Source organism: Sciurus vulgaris, assembly GCF_902686455.1.
Source record: "Sciurus vulgaris genome assembly, chromosome: 2".
Classification (NCBI taxonomy): Eukaryota; Metazoa; Chordata; class Mammalia; order Rodentia; family Sciuridae; genus Sciurus; species Sciurus vulgaris.
Genome location: NC_136462.1, coordinates 163,188,846 through 163,206,030, shown reverse-complemented (window position 1 = coordinate 163,206,030; position 17,185 = coordinate 163,188,846). Strand labels below are relative to the sequence as shown.

Here is a 17,185-nt window from a genome sequence, read left to right as displayed (position 1 = left end):
TTATGAAATTAAACCGAAAAGGCACAGCGGAGACAATCTCTATCATCTCCCAGCATTAGATTGGAAGGAAAAAAATAAACCTTGTTCCCTGTTGAACCACTCTATGAATGAGCCGATATAACCATCAGCTCTTGGTCCAATAGAGAAAACATGGTAGCTAATGCTACCATGTTCCTTTGTAGTCTTTGGCACTGGTTACCACAGTCCCACGCTGGTACCATAGGATACAAATTGTCAGCCCTAACACAAACCCTGTCTATGCAGAAGAACTTGGTTGGCAGAGTGAAAACACAGAGTAACGAGATGCCATCTGCATTTCCTACTACATAGCTCAATTAGTTGATTGATTTGTAACACTTTAAAAAACATTTTCTAGGCAAAGCAAATTAGGAGAGTGTTTTATAATGTATTCAGTTTAATTAAAACTGCACTAAGTGGAGTACTTTGCTTCTTGGTTTCAGAAAAAAAAAATCACAAGGAGGTCACATTTCATATTGATTTTTAACCCTCTAAGCAGAAGCAAAATAACATTGCTAAAGGTTGCATCATCCAGAGCTACACAAGTGCACCTCTTATAAAGGATTTCTATAATTACAATGTAGAGATTGGAGAGCAAGAGAAAGCATGAGGATGCTGGCATGAAATTGGGCGGGAGTAGCTGTGGGAAGCAGGTAACATACTCTGAATTTGAATAACCAACACCTGTTCCCTTTTGCACACATAAAAAGCTCTTATCATCTCAAGGAGGAAAGCAAAATCTTTAGCTGCTCCAGATGAATCGAAAGGCTTGAGAATGTGTTGGAAAGATTGAATGCATGTACAGGTCTTTACTATTAAGGTAAATGCTTAAACAACCTACGGCACCAGGCTTTTCCAAGTTTGGATAATTTTAGATGTTAATCTGGTTCGTCCCTCTCACATCTCAGACTGTCACTATCAGACGATATTCTCCCCATTCCTCCTGCCTGTCACTTTACCAAATGCAAGCGGCCTTCCAAATTGTTAGTCATCTGATTAAACCCTTAAATAATTGGAGACATTTGCTTGGGTAATTATGATTTATTTAAAACCACTTTGTTTGCATTGCTCTTGTCTTAGTTTCTTCAAAGCCAATTACTGAGAAATTGATTGGATTGGTTTGATTTTTTTTTAAAGTCATTTGGAACTTCAGAACACATCCCTTTGCATAATCTTTTGAAAGAGAAACCAAAACAGAATGGAGGAAGTGGCCTGTGTAAATCAGTATAATTAATTTCTTTAGAACTTCTATAGCATGAGACTGAGTGGTTAAAATAAGTTCTGTACTAGAATAGTAATAGTTACCTTTTGGTAGGAGAAAGGATTGAAGTAAATCAGTTAAATTCACTGTTTCTGCTCCATCTCATTTGTTTAAGTCTCTAATATTTAGTAGGACAAACTTTCTTCTGATTCTGTTGAATTTCATAAGCACTGTGTGCTAACCAATTGAGCCACTCAAACTTCCTTCTCCTGTTGAATTTCTATTCCCACTTAGAAGATACCTATGATGCTGGCAATAGTACAGTCCCATATCATAGAAGATTTTTTCCTATCATGAATATTTTGATACTTCATTACTTAAATTCTCTTAGAAGGATTCAAAATTGACCGACATAGTAATGAATTCTACCATCTACTTACTCTAGGAAATACCTCCATGGGTTTATTAGTCCACTCAGGCTGCTATTAACAAAATACCATAGACTGGGTGCAACACACCTCAATTTCTCATCCTTCTGGAGGTTAGGAAGCCCGTGGTCAAGGTGCCGGCAGATTCTGTTCTTGGTGAGAATACCACTTCCTCACTTTCTTCTCACTGTGTCTCTCACATGGAAGAGAGAGAAAAGGGAGCTCTTATCTGTCATCCTCTTCTTGTAAAAACGCAAATCCTATCATGGCAACCCCATACTCAAGACCTCATCTAATCCTAATAACCTTTCAACCCTCATCCCCACCAAATATTGTCACCTTAGGGGTTAAAGTTTCAGTATATGAATTTTAGGGAGAATACACACCACACACACACACACACACACACACACACACACACACACACTGATTTTACCACTGAACTACATCCCCAGTCTTTTTGTAATTTTCTATTTTGAGAGCGTTTCTTATTAAGTTGGTTAGCGTCTCGCAGAAGCTAGCCTCGAACTTGTGGAGCCTCCTGCTTGAGCCTCCTGTGCCACTGAGATTACAGAAGTGAACCACCATGCCTGGCTTGTAATTCTATTTTTAAATGGCCCCATAATCATTCTATGTTCCCAAAGACAAAAATGCTAAAAGATTACCTCTGTGGGAACTCAATAATTCCTTAAAGTGTGCTTTCACCAAAAATAAAATGAATCTATGCCTCCCCCCCAAAAAAGAAGAGGAAAGACAAATAGTACTTGCAATTTTAAATATTACTAATGGGACTGGAAGTAAAAGTAATTGCTATTTAATTACAGAAATGTGTACTTTGATGCACAAATGCCTGATAGAGGATAATGACATCGGACACAGAAAATGTTCTGTGGCTGCTGGGAACATTTGACAATAATTTGCATGTTTAATTGAGTTGCTGTGAAAGGCTCATTGTGCAATTACATGTTCACTTAGGTGTGCAAATAGATACTGGAAATACCTATGTTTCGCTTGTACCTATCGCCCGAATTGCTGCTCCAAAAAATTCATCCATTTCCTTATGTGTGGGACTCTACATATGATAGCATTTGACCATGTGTTTAAAACGCCTTCTGCCCTTAGGTTTGATGCTCAGTCTTGCTCTGAGCACTTTTGGGAGGCAAACTATTTATGGAACAATATTGCCCTCTGGCAGTGAGGCAGCCAGCGGTTTTAATAACTGTTTTATGTCATTTTGACAGCTTTTAAACTAGTCACACCCAGCAGTTTAGGCCAGAAGGGAAACATCAGCGAATGCCTGCAGGAGTTTTATATTACAAAACCTGTATGTGCGTTTATATTAGGAAAATGCCACAATTCTTGCTTTAAAGGAAAGCTGCCTTTCCCAAGAGGCAGACTGAATTTTTCCACAGTAAAGCTTCAGAAAAGTGCAAATAATAATGACAATATTGTGCTCACAGTACAAGCAGGGAACAGAACCATTCCCCCTTTGAGAGATTCATGAGCTGGAGCTCCGCAAAGATCAACCCCTGTAAGCCGATCACAAAACATCTTCCTGTAACGCATGTTCAGACACTCGTGGGATCAAAACAGGACCTTAGGGTCATATCTGATCCTTTGGATTGAATCATCTTGAGGAGTGTCTGGGCTTCGTGAAAATGACCCAGAGCTGCTCACTGAAGCTAGAGAAACCAAAGACTTGGCAGCAGCTGTCATTTCCTGGAGGGGTTTCACAGCTGCTTCTCAACTTCTCAGGCAAAGGGGATGCCTCAAAAGAGCCAGGTGGGTTTTACTAGCTGGGGCTGGATTTACAGGGAAGGGGCTCTGCTATTTAGAAATGTGGCTTCCACAGACAGCTGAGAAAGGCATCACTCAGTAAACACTGGCTTTTCAGCCCACTGGTTCTTGCTGAAAGCATTTCTAGCATTGCAGAAGGCAAGTCTCTGGATCTCATTTAAGGCAATGAGAAAGGAAAACGAGGCCTTATGCAGACACTCCAAGCATCTCCTCCTCACTGCCCACCATGGAGTGGGTCATCCATCTCTGGGACAGAGTGCAGGGAGAGAGAGGCCAGGAGGACTCCTCAGAGGGAAGAGCAGAGAAGAGTAGCAATCTGTTTTTATTCCAGGCATGCACACACTGACAACTTGTAATAAAATGCTTGGAAATTTTCTGCACACCAATTTTCAGCCTGACCCTGTGTGAATGGACACACACACCACTGTTCAGAAGGGACCATTTTTGCAATTCTAATTCCATAATACAGAAATTAAGGAAGTTAAAATAGGACAAGATATAAGCCCCAAAGCATTATTACCTAAGAGGGAAAGAAAATAAAGGTGCTAAATTCAGAAAACTGAGTTTAAATTAAACCTAGAAAGAAATTTCAGAATCTCCATATGCTGAAATTATCATAACATCCATAACATTAATTAAATGCATCAAGTGTGATGGTATAGATAAAATTTTTGAATTTTTTTGACTTGTGCTTTTTAAAAAATAAATTGTCATCATTGAAAGACATCTTCAGTGGAAAAATAGAAGGATTTTTCACAAGTAGATCATTAAGACAATTATTTTAATTGCATAAGAAATAAACAAAAATATTTTCAATAATACAATCAATTCAGCAGAGAAAGTTTATTTAGGCCTTTTTTTAGTCAACTCAAGAATATGTGTTACAAAGAGATCCACATCTTCTTAAGATACAAAGCCAGGAAAATCTCAGGCATGTCACTAAATGGTAAAGAGAAGAGATGAGGAGACAGGATTGGGGCTACAGTGTGGTGACTTATGTTTCAAAGCAGATCCAACCCAGAAAAAAAACATAGAGCTGCTGCTCAGAACATATACCAACCTCAACCAACCATTCAACCACAGATCCTTCCCAACAACCTGTTTTCCAAATGTTTTCAAAAGAAACAGATGACTCCCAAAGGAAAGCAACTCATTGTTCCTAGTAATGACTACAGAAGACCTTTGATCTACTTCTCTGCATTTATCGTTCCAAAGCTTTCTTCAGATGTCCCTCCTTACACACCATCTTTCACTTTATAGAGATTCTCCTTTCAAGAGCTGGCCAGGAATGATGCAGAATGACATGAAGTCTATAATTCTTATTTTATTTTGTTTGGCTTCTTTTTCTGGGCAGAAGAGGCAGGATGGGTATCTGAAAATATAATTTGGGGAAGAAATTCCACTTTGATGGAATAAATGTTCTAACTATTTCTAGGTAATAATAATAATAATAATAGCAATATTAACAATAACAATGATTAACATGTATCATTACTTTTTAGAAGAATACTAATTCATAAACTGCAAACCTGGTGAAACCAAAGTTATTACTTCCATTTTACTCATGTGTAAAATAAAGACAGCAAGGTTATGTAAATTATTAAGAGACCAGAACTAGTAAGGATTTGAAATTAGGGTCATCTTCCCTAAAATTCATGTTGGTTTGGTGACTTTGTGCTACTGTTATTTCTCCACCTTTATGGAGCCACAGGTAGGCTATGCTTGGTGGCATGCTTGAACATGATTCTTAAACCTCCCTATATCCACACCCTTTGCCATGTGACTTTGGAGTGCCTTCCACTAGAGGCGCTATTTTCCCATCCACTTTGATCTGTGGTTCGGTCATGTGACTTTCCTTGGCAATAGAATGAAGCAGAGGAGTCAGTGTGCTAGAAGCTCTCGGATCAGGCTTCCGTTGGCCCTAGCGAGCCTGTCTGTCCTCTCGCACCCTGTCGTGGCCATGAGAAAATGATGCCCTGGCCAGGCTGCTGGACCCAGGAGAAAAGCGAGACAGGTGAGACAAAGCCGCCCTGCTGACTTACTAACAAACCTTAAATGATCCAAATTTCCATGCACACTAATAAACAATCACTACCATCTGAGTTTTGAGATAGTTTTTTATAATCATTGTACCTTTTCTAAAATCTGTTTTACAGAGTGGGTGCCAAATGAATGGGTAGGCAGGTACACATGCAACAGAGACACACACAAAATTGAATAGAAGTCTTCGTAGCTACTTCAAATATAACCATCTGATAAGGTAAGAATAAATTCATTCTTATCAGAAGAGATTTCAATGTTTTATTTTTCCTTTGAAAAGTTGTAACAAGTCCATTTCCTTTTCAACTCCTCTACTAAAAATCAAAGAGATATTTTCAAACGATTTAGCTGCTTACCTCTGCTTTTTGTCTCTCATGAATTTTCGTGGTAACTGACACTTAAAGGGACCCTGGATGCACTGCTGATGCATCTCAATAAGAGAGAAACATCTTGACCCCTGCAGGGCAGTGACAGTTCTGTGGTCTTCTACCTAATTCCGTTCTGGTTGTGCTCAAGCTGTAGAATTATCTGACGTGGTTTTGACTTTGAACAAGTTCAGCAATGATGAGTAACTGTGAATTGGGAAGTAACTTTGCAACATCAATGTCTGCCATCAAGTGGTATCATGACATTTTATTACATAAGACACCAGACAAAGGCTAAATACAGAAGGAAAGCAAAAGTGCAGGTGCATTCATTAACCACACACATGTACACACAAACACGTCATAAAGCATTTGAAGCTGTTCTCAGTGATTATATAAATTAGTTCTTTATAAGTTTGATTTTGCTGTACAGACCTACCTAGCACTTGAAATGAATATTTGATATAGTCATAGCTACATTCTTAGACCATGATTAGGTAAATAAGATAGAGTGGTAAACTAGCTTAATATTGTTAGAAATCCAACTTTTTGTCTCAGTATTGTATTTAATGTGCTTTGCATTAATCCTACTGAGAAAACTGGATATGGGTCAACTGTCACAAATACAAGTCAATATATTCAAAAGTGATATAGTGTTATGGTCAACTGATTCCTTTTCAATAATCATAATGCATGAATAAAAGCGTACATTTAGTAGTGGGAAATCTGTGAAACATACTGTAATTTTCTAATAACAAAGTGAGATATAAAAAGTGAGAAATGAACTTATTTTGTTTAATTCAAGTTCAATTTTTAGCAAAATTTGTGCAATTTCAAACTTTTATTAATGGGATAAATTGGTAAATGGGAGGATTCCGGGTTTCAACTCAGCCCATGTGCCTCCTCCTGATGGGGGAACATAAAGGAAATAGTCTCTCTGGAAGAGGCTGGACATGGTCAGTCAGTTGAAACAAAGTCTTTCCATTCCACAGAGAAGAGGCATGGGACTAAGGCTGACTGTACCACACAGCATCATCTGCCATTTTTGCCCTTGTTAAACTGTAACCCATTTGGATTCAACCTAGTTTTTGTATTCCATTTTAAAGATCTTCTGTGTCTTGTATTTTTTGTTAACTTTTTCTGTAATATTGATCTGATTAACACATAGAATCATTAACAAAACCTGGTCAACTTGACTGCTATAAAGATATTTATCTGCTCTGTTCATCCATTCAGCACCATCTTGAAATCCATAGTTCTGTACATGAGCATCTAATAGGCATCTTAAATTAACTATCTAAAGAGAACTACTGATATCTCCCCTTTTAACAAATATTTTTCCCCAGTCTTTCTCCCCCCACCACACCATCATAAATGGGCTCACTAGTTGTCTATTTACTTGGGCCAAACCTAAGGATTAGACTCAATTTCTCTTCTTCCCTCAATATTTCATCCCCAGTTCATATACCAGCCCTCCAAGCTTTGTAGTTAAAATATCTATTCTCTGAGTGCTACCACCATAGTTTGAGACATGATCATCTTTCATCTAAGCTGCTATGGTATAGCCTCCCAATGGGTTCTCCTGATCTAATTCTTTCCCCCAATACAGTATTCTCAGAACCGCCCAAGTGAGTTTTTAAATACAAAGCATATTATAATTCTTTACTCAGAATCCTCTAGTGATTTCCTAAACACCCTGTGAATAAATTTTAATTTTTCATTTCAACCCACAATGGCCTTTATAATTCAGTCCCCATTTACTCTCCAGTGTTTTCTCCTGCTCTTGGTGCTGCTCATTCTACCCATTCGGGTCTTCCTGCTGTTGTTCCTAAGCTCCAGTTCTAACGCTGAATTCAGGAATCTGTTTTTTGTGCTAAAATTTACAATTCTACTTCCACTCTTCCAGCTTCCCCACCTGTAAAAAATTTACCTATGGACCAGTGTGACTTCCATATTAACTGACGACTCTCCTATTTACCAGTGATATGTGATCTCATTCATATTACAGAAACATGTTACAGCACAGTGTATTATACAGGTTGTAATGTGCAGAACGTGGCACACAAACAGGAATGATATATGCAAATTGGTATGATAAGAAAGAATATTTTTTAATCATCATATTGTTTGATTATTCTTCACATACCATTTGTATATATCTACGTATTTCTTGTGTTAAAGAGAGAAAACCAAAGTTAATGAGACCCCAAAGTAAGGAGTGAATATTTTTGCAACAACCAGAAATAATTATGCCACATCAACATATAACATATAGATACATACACATGTGTAGACAGATTGATAGATGTTATACTTAACATGGATTTACCCAATGTTTCAGTGAAAAATCTATAAAATGCAAATATTTATAATTCTTACATTTTCAAAAAGTAGATATAATATAAGTGTACATGCCTTTGTATCTGACATCTTGCATGGAACCAATAAAATATTCTGGGGAGAAAAACAGAGGGAGACAGAGACAGAGAGACAGAGGAGACACTCAGGAGGAGGAAAGAAAAAAGAAGAAAATTAGATACCATTCTTATTTCTTTACCTGAACACAACTATGGAAATAAACGTCATATTTCTGTCATGTTTCATTCATTTGCTGTTTCTTTTCCTCACAGCCAAGCATGCATTTTAATGTGACTCTCTGTGTGTTCCCATTGGTAATTTCTAATGACATTTCTGAACTGGAGATTTATTTCTTAGAAGCAAGCTCTACCCATCACAAGCTGTTTCCATCAGTGCCGTTTCTTTTATGGTTTCCTCTTCATTTAACTGTTAGAATTCTTTCTTTATAATAAGAACAAATTGGCTATTCCTAAGGGATAGGCTTTTATCCTTTGGCTACAACTCTTAATATTCCTCTTCAGAAATTAAAACACGTTATGTTCTGTTTTATGTGCCTCAAGTAATTGGTTATTTCATAACTAGTGAGACAACATTCACAATTATCAAATGAAAACATCAAAAAAATTTATACAAATATCATTTTCTAATGAAGTCAATGGTAATCATTAATAGAGGTTTCTTAGCTATCTGATAAGGGATTATTTTTCCTTAAAAAGCTTAAGTAGTTGAGAATTAACCTCAAACCCCCTGAGAGGATGAATGATCTAAAAAAGATATCTGCACAGTCAAGCTTTGTAAACATGGCATAAGAAGACTCCCCCCAAAAAGTGACTCAACCCATCTTTTATTACCTAGATAATTGATGGCAATAACGTGCAATTGCAATAATCTTTTCTTATTTAAGATATTGCAGTAGTTACATTTTGCTGCAGAACAAACCATGCCATAATATAATGACTTTAAAAAACAGGTATTTATTTTATCTTATACTCCTTTGACTTGAATATGTCTCCATCTGTCTTGTGCACTTATTCACAGGGTAGCAGAGGGTATTGACCCAAAGAGATGGCAAAGCCCCAATACGTAGACACTGTTCAAGTCTCTCACATGTCAGGTTGGTAAATCACAGGTCCAAGCCCAGATTCAAGGAAGAAGTGCAAGAATTTGTACACACTTCAGCAGTCTCTAACCCATTAGAGATATAATTTGGGTTTTGGTTAGCATTCCAGTCATGGCTTTTCTATTCTAGACTGGATACAGTCTCTCTTTGGTTTGATTCACCCTGGAATAGGAGCAGAGAGATATATATGAGTCTCCACTGACACATGTCAAAATCCTTATTGTGCAGGTCTGATGGTGGGTTCTCTGTTTCAAACCATGTGTCAACATCTCTTTGTCTCTGATCTTTACATATGAGTATCAATTTTCTTTTAAGTGGAATTTGTCATCTTTAAAAAGAAACACTTTTTCTAAGAGCAAAATTGAGAGTTAGTTATCAAGACTTCTCATATTCTCCTAGCTCTTCACATGCACGTACCCCCCATTAGTTATATATCCCATCAGAGTGATATGTTTGTTATAATTGCAGAACTTACACTAACACATCATTATCACCCAGACTTCATAGTTTGCAATAAGTTTCGCTCTTAGTGTTTATGATCTATAGGTTTGAACAAATGTCTAATAACGTATCCACCAATATAGCATCATACAAAGTATTATCACTGCCCTAAAAAGTTCTCTGTGCTTTGTCTTTTATCCTTCTCCCCTCCCTGTTTTCTAGTAACCACTGATTTTTTCAACATCTCCAGTTTTGTCTTTTCAAAAATGGTATAGAGTGGGGATCGTGCAGTACATAGACTTTTCAAATAGGTTTCTTTTGCTTAGTAATATGCGTTTAAGATTCATTCATGTGTTTTCATGACTTTAAAGCCCATGTGTTTTGGCACCAAATAATATTGGGTTGACTGTTTGTATCACATTTTATTTATCCATTCACCTGTTAAAGGACAACTTTGATACTCCAAAGTTTTGGCAACTATGAATAAAGCTGCTATAAAGACCCATGTGCCAATTTTGGTGTGGATATAAATTTTAGTGCCTGTGAGTAAATACCAAAGATTGTGATTGCTAGATTGAATGGTAAAACTGTTTAATTTAGTAAGAAATTATCAAAGTGCTGTATACCAGTCTTCATTTCCATTGGTATAAAAACAAATTTCTGTTGCTGCATATCCTCACCAACATTTGGCATTGACAATGTGAGAGATTTGGCCATTCTAATAGATATAATAGATATATTATTGTATTCTTCTAATTTACATTTACTTGAGGACATGATAATATACCTTTGATATGCTTATCTGCCATTTGTATATTATTTTGGATAAGGTGTCTGGTCCATTTTTTTCATCAGGTTGTTTGATTTCTCGTTAAATTTTAAGAGGTCTTTGTGTATTTCAAATAATAGTCCTTTGTCCAATGTGTCATCTACAAGTATCATCTTCCAGTTTAAGGCTTGTCTTCTCATTGTCTTGACACTGCCTTTCCAAAGCAGAAAATTTTAAATTTTAATGAAGTCCTGGTCATCAATTATTTCCTTCATGGAGCATGCTTTTGGAGATGTACTGTAAAAAGCAGTGCCATACCCAAATTTTGTTAACATTTTTCTCCTATCTTCTAGAAATGTTACAGTTTTGTATTTCTTATTTATTTCTTTGATCCATTTTGGATTAATTTTTTGATGGTCTATGATCTTTTTGAGGTGTATGATTGAATTTAGTATATTAACATTACTCACATCCTACAAATTTGCTGTTCCCAAGAGATTTTTTTGAGGTCTATGATTTTGTGTGTGTGTGTGGATTTTCAGCTGTCCCAGCACCATCTGTTGCAAAGATTTTTGCCCCATGTGTTGCCTTTGCTCCTTTGTCAAAGATCAGTAGAAAATATGTCTGTGAATCTCTTCTGTTCTTGATCTCTTATCTGTTCTTTTGACAATATCACACTGTCTTGATTACTATGGATTAAAGTAAGTCTTGAAGTCAGGTAGCTTCAGTCCTCCAACTTTGTTCTTCTTTAATATACTGTTAACCATTCTGGCCATTTTGATTCTCTCTACACACTTGGAATCAGTTTGTTGAAATATCCACATAGTAATTTTCCAGAATTTTTATTGGGATTGTATTGAATCTAAAGATCATGCTAGGAAAAAGTAACATCTCAACAATATTGAATCTCCTATTAATGAACATGAAATATCTCTCCATTTATTTAGTCATTTTTAAAATTTCTTTCACCCAAGTTGTCTTTTCTTATGTAGATCTTGTACATGTCTTACTAGATTTATACCTAAGTATTTATTTTCTGGATGACATTGTGTTTTTAATGCCAAATTCTACTTGTTCATGGAAAAGTGTTTGAATTTAGTACATCAACATCACTTCCTACAAATTTGCTGTAATAACTTATTCGTTCCCAAGACATTTTTTTGTCAGTTCTTTTGGATTTTCTGCAACACAATCATATCATCAAAGAACAAAGACAGTCTTATTTCTCCCTTCTCAATCTGAATATATTTAGTTTACTTCTTGTTTTATTGTATTAGTGAGGTCGTCCAGTAAAGAAAGGGTACATCCATACCTTATCTTTTATCTAAGTGGAAAAGCTTCTAGTTTCTCATTATTAATTAATTTAAGCTGTAATTTTTTGTAGGTATTTTTCATCAAATTGTAAAATTTCCCTCTATGTCTAGTTTTTTTTTTTTTTTTTTTTTTTATGAATGGGTTTGGGGGGTTATCAAATGCTTTTTTTTTCCTGTTAATATCATCATGTGTGTTATGATTTGGATATGCAATATCCCCCAAAATCTCATGTGTGAAACAATGCAAGATTGATCAGAAAAGAAATTATTCAATTATGAGAGTTGTGACTAATCAATGGTTTAATCTACTGATATGGATTAACTGGGTTAGGTAGCTATGCAGGTAGGGTGTGGCTGAAGGAGGTAGGTCGCTAGGGGGTGTGACTTTGGGGTATATATTTTGCCCTGATGAGCTTAGCTCTCTTTCTGTTTCCTGGCAGCCACATTCTGAGCTGCTTTCCTGTGTCATGCCTCTGCCATGATATGCTGCCTCATGTTGGCCTAGAGCTATGGAATTGGCTGAATTCATGAGACAAATAAACCTTTTTCTCCTTTAAGTTGTTCTTGTCATGATTTTTTGGTTAACAGCAATGAAAAAGCTGCCTAAACCAGGGATTTTTCTTTTTATCCTGTTGCTCTAATGAATCACAAATGACTTTTTTAAATGTTAAATCAGCCTTGCCTGTCTAGAAAAGTTTCTGTTAGAATATGGTGCATAATTTTATTGATACATTGTTAGACTCAATTTGCTAATATTTTTGAGGACTTTTAAATTTGTATTCATGAGAGAGACCAGTGTGTAGTTTATTTTCTTGTAAGTCATCATCTGCTTTTGGTATTAAGGTAATTCTTGTGGTGTAGCATGAGTTCAGAAGTATTTCCTCTGGTTCTATCATCTGAAAGAGATTGTAGCTAGTTGGAATAATGTATTTCTTAAATATGAACCTCTCTCAGTAAACCTCTCTGGGCCAAGTGCTTTCTGTTTTGGAAGGCTATTAATTATCAATTCAATTTTTTTAAATAGATATAGGTATATTCAGATTATCCATTCCTTCTTATGTGAGTTTTGGCAAATTGTGTGAAGAAATAAGTCCACTTCATTGTAGGTTATCAAATCCGGGGGCACAAAATTGTTCATAATATTCTTTTATTCTCCTTTAATGTCCATGAATCTCTAGTGATATTCCCTTTTTCCAATATTAGAAATTTGTATCCTCTTTTTTTCTTAGCCTTTTCTTATCACTTTCATTGATCTTTTCAGAGAATCAGTCTTCCATTTTTGTTGATTTTTCCCTATCAATCTCCTAAAATGAGAACTGATTTTGGTCCTAATTTTTCAATGCTTTCTATTTTCTGCTTACTCTGGATTTCATTTGCTTTTTCATTTTATAGTTTAGTAAAGTGAAAGTTAGATTACTGATTTGATCTTATTATATTCAATGCTATAAATTTCCCTTTAAGCACTGCTTTGCTGCATCCCATAAATTTTAATAATTTGTTTTCACTTTCATCTAGTTCAAAATAAAATTTAATTTCTCCTGAGATTTCTTCTTTGACCCATATGTTGTTCAAAAATATGCTATTTAATCTTCATATCTTCTAGGTTATTCTAGTTATCTTCCAGTTATTGATATCTAGTTAATTTCACCATGGTCTGGGAGCAGATATTTAAGATTCATATTCCTTTTACTATTATTAGTTAAGGTATTCTTTATGGCCCAGAATATGGTTTATTTTAGTGAATTTTCATGTGACTTGAGAAGAATATGTAGCCTACTGTCATTTTACTATCTATTTCAGATGGGGACCTTAAATTCTTGAGTTTGCTTTGGGCCCTGTCTTGCCCTTGATAGCCAAACAATTTTGTAAATTTATCCTTCACCTTGTTACTATACTTATCTGAAAGGTCTGGAATATAAGCAAAAATAATGACAACATAGCACTGCTGGTATTTCTACAGTGGTCACTAGTGATCAGCATGAGTTTAGACTCTTACATGAAGCATCTCATTTAATCCTCACAATAATCCTGTGCAGTTGGAATTTTCATTCTCTCCATTTTACAGATGCAAGACAGTAGCAATGAAAGGCTAAGTTACTTGTAAAAGTAGAGTCATCTAGAGTTAATACCTAGATGGGTTTATGCTACAGTTTTGCACTCTTAATGGATATCACAAACACAGTTATGAGATTAGGGTTTGAATAGGGGAAATATGTATATATCATTTTCATTGTTTGGATTTTAGTCTTAGTTCCTCACTTGAATTCAAGTTCTGTCATGACACCTTCAGACATTGGAAGCAGTCAGAGATAAAGAGGATACTCACACATGCCAGCAATTGAATCCATTGGGGTGATTAATTGGACATAGTTTTTAAGGAGCGCTACATGGTCAGGAAGAGAGAGGCAAAAAACAAGAATTGTATCCTAGGATATTTGCATTATAGCTGTTTAGAGAGTGCTTAGAGAACATGGAGGAAGAGTATTAATTCTGATGTGGGTGAGGAGAGAGAGTCAAGACTATAAGACAAATTTTTCAGAGGTTATTTTGAAGGATTAACAAGTGTTGGACATGTGAGAAAGTAAATGTGAGTGTTTCATGCTTATGCGAAAGTACCAAAAACCTAGGATAAGTTAGTGTGCTGAGTCAGGGCAAAAAGGCATCTGAAAAATAATTCAAGAGAAAAGAACCAGATGGAGAGTCCAGGATTCATGTAGAGCCAGCAATAGAAGTTCCAAGGGCAGTCAATCTCCACTATCCAAAGGAGCCACCACAACTAATAAAGTTTACAAGGTAGGTGACAGAGAGATATACAGAGGATGTGAGGAGAGAGGACATTGATATGAAGCATCTGGTTATCCATTCTCAATTCACCTGTGCTTTCCATTGCCCCAGAAATACTGAAACCCAAGCCACTGTTAGTACCATGTTTTACGTGGTAAAAGTAATTTTTCTTAGACATGGGTAAGATCTTAGGGAAGACATGCCCTCTCTGTGAAGTATTTTTCTGACACATATCTAATCAAAGTATTTTGTTCTTCTTAAAGGGAATCAATAAATAGAATATCTCTAGAAGACAAAAATCTTCAACAAGATAATCATACTCATGTTTGTTGTATGCAAAATTTTCCTTTAATTAACTAATTGCATAGGTGTACATTTGCAACTGCTTTCTTTAATATACATCTACCCTTCTCTGTTATTCAAATACACAGATTCAACTCTACTAATTTTTCATAATACTCTCAATTTTGATAGCAAACTAACTCAATTCTGGGAAAAAATATACCAATAACTATCTCGAATTATAGCAACAATATAAATGAGAGAGTTTTAACTGAGCAATTTGAGTTTTTAATTGAAATATTTGTGTACAAAAACCCATGATGTCACCACTAATGGCTAATTTATTTGTTTGTCTGACTCATAATGAGAATGGGTAAATTGTTTTAATAAAGATGAATTGCTTTTAATAAGGACTAAAATCCCTTTAATTTAGTTTAACAGAACCTCTGCAATCGCACTTTTTCTGGAAGAAATGCAGGAGCTGGTTCCACTCCAGATTTCAACACTTTTCATGAGAAATCAGACGGGCATTGTTTAAAATGCTGTTTCATTGAGAACAATGTTAACGTTTGGTAGTTGGCTCAATAAATGGAATTGACTCTTGTAACCTAAAACAATGACATACTGTACCAGGGTATGCCACTGGCTAAGTCGTCACCCTTGTTCTTCTATTGGTAGGAGTTGGTGGAGAATTTTAGCTTCTATTTCCAATTTTTGACTACAATCTTTTATCACCTGACAGAGTTACAGAACTAATTCAAGGAAAAAACTGACTCCCCATGTCCCCCTTTTTATTACTTTTGCACCAAATGAGGAAGTTTCTTTCACTATAGTCAGAGGACAAATCAATGGAGACTATACATCATCCCATGATCACTTACAAAGCACCCCCCAAATATCCATATTTATTTACTATATCTTTATTTAACACTTACTGTGTACTATGAACTATAGTAATCATTATAAGAAGATATTTGTGGAAGAGCTTTGGTACCATGGTAGAGAAAGGATCATGGGTTTTAGAAAGCTAACTCTAACAGTCATCTACTACCTGAAACTTATCTGAGCCAGTTTTCTAGTCAATTGGAATTTTAATACCCATGTGTATTGCTATTGTGAATCCTAAAGAAAATAACATGAGTAGCCTTGGCACATTGGCCTGTTGGTTTCCCATTCCCTCTACATTTACCATCACCGGAGTGAACTACATCCCACTGGCTCAAGAATTCAAAGAACTCTAGAGCAAGTGTCATATGGTGTGACTAATGGTAGGGGTATTAGGAGCAGAAGACTGTGGGTCATCACTATGAAAAAAAGCTGCTATTTCTTGGCGTTGAGATGAGCAGGTGAGACTTGATAAGGGGACAAAACTTGAGTGGGGGCTTTAAGGGATACTAGATTACAGATGGATATGGAGGAAAAGAGAGGCATGTCCTGACTGAGTAAAGAGCGTGAGCAGCTTCTGGGGTGTTGTTCCACATATGTCACTTTACAGAACTAAAACTGAAACTAATGGAAGTTAAAAATGTAGTATTTAGTTTTAAGAATCACAAAAGATTTTTGAGTTGAGACTAGTATTTTCACAAATTTTAATACAGCTTTAAAATGAAGGATGAATAAAAAATTGAGTGACCAGAGTTTCAATAACAAAAGTTTTCAGTCAGTGAATTAGGCTGGTTGGAGGTATGGCTCATGCTTCCCTAGCATGCCCAAGGATCTGGGTTCAATTCCCAGGACTGAAGGAAAATAGAAAAGAATGGGCTAGTGGTCAAAGCAGTGGAAGAAAAAAAATTAAGATTCTATAAAGCTGAATTGACTGGCTTTGGTTACTGATTATATGTGGGAGTAAGAAAGAAGAAATAAAGATGGGTCCAAGTACTCAAGACTTGGTAATTGGGAAAATGAGAGAAGACTAAAATAATTTTGGAAGATAATGTGTTTGCTTTTAAATATGTTCAATTTAAAGTGATTGCAAGGGATCTGGGTAGAAATCTCTATTCAATAGTTGGCATGTGGGGAGAGAAATTAAAGAGAGATGTCAGAAAATCAAGATGTGAATCATACATCCTCATGAAGTTATTAAACATCTAAAAACAGATGAGTTTTCTAAGGCAGTGTTTTTCAACTGGATCTTGTGTTACTAAACATTCATTCAGCAATAAATACTGACTGAGACACTTGTGCTTGTGCTGCATGCAAAGCACCCTTCTGTGTGCCAGGGATATGGTGGTGAACACCAACAAAGCCCCATTGTCATGGAGCAGTCAGT

General features: G+C 36.0%; 1 protein-coding gene across 1 annotated transcript in view; it reads left to right on the top strand.

Moving 5' to 3' along the window:
• MACROD2 (mono-ADP ribosylhydrolase 2) overlaps positions 1-17,185 on the top strand; it is a 2,108,743-nt gene that overhangs the window by 1,771,709 nt on the left and 319,849 nt on the right. The window lies entirely within an intron of this gene.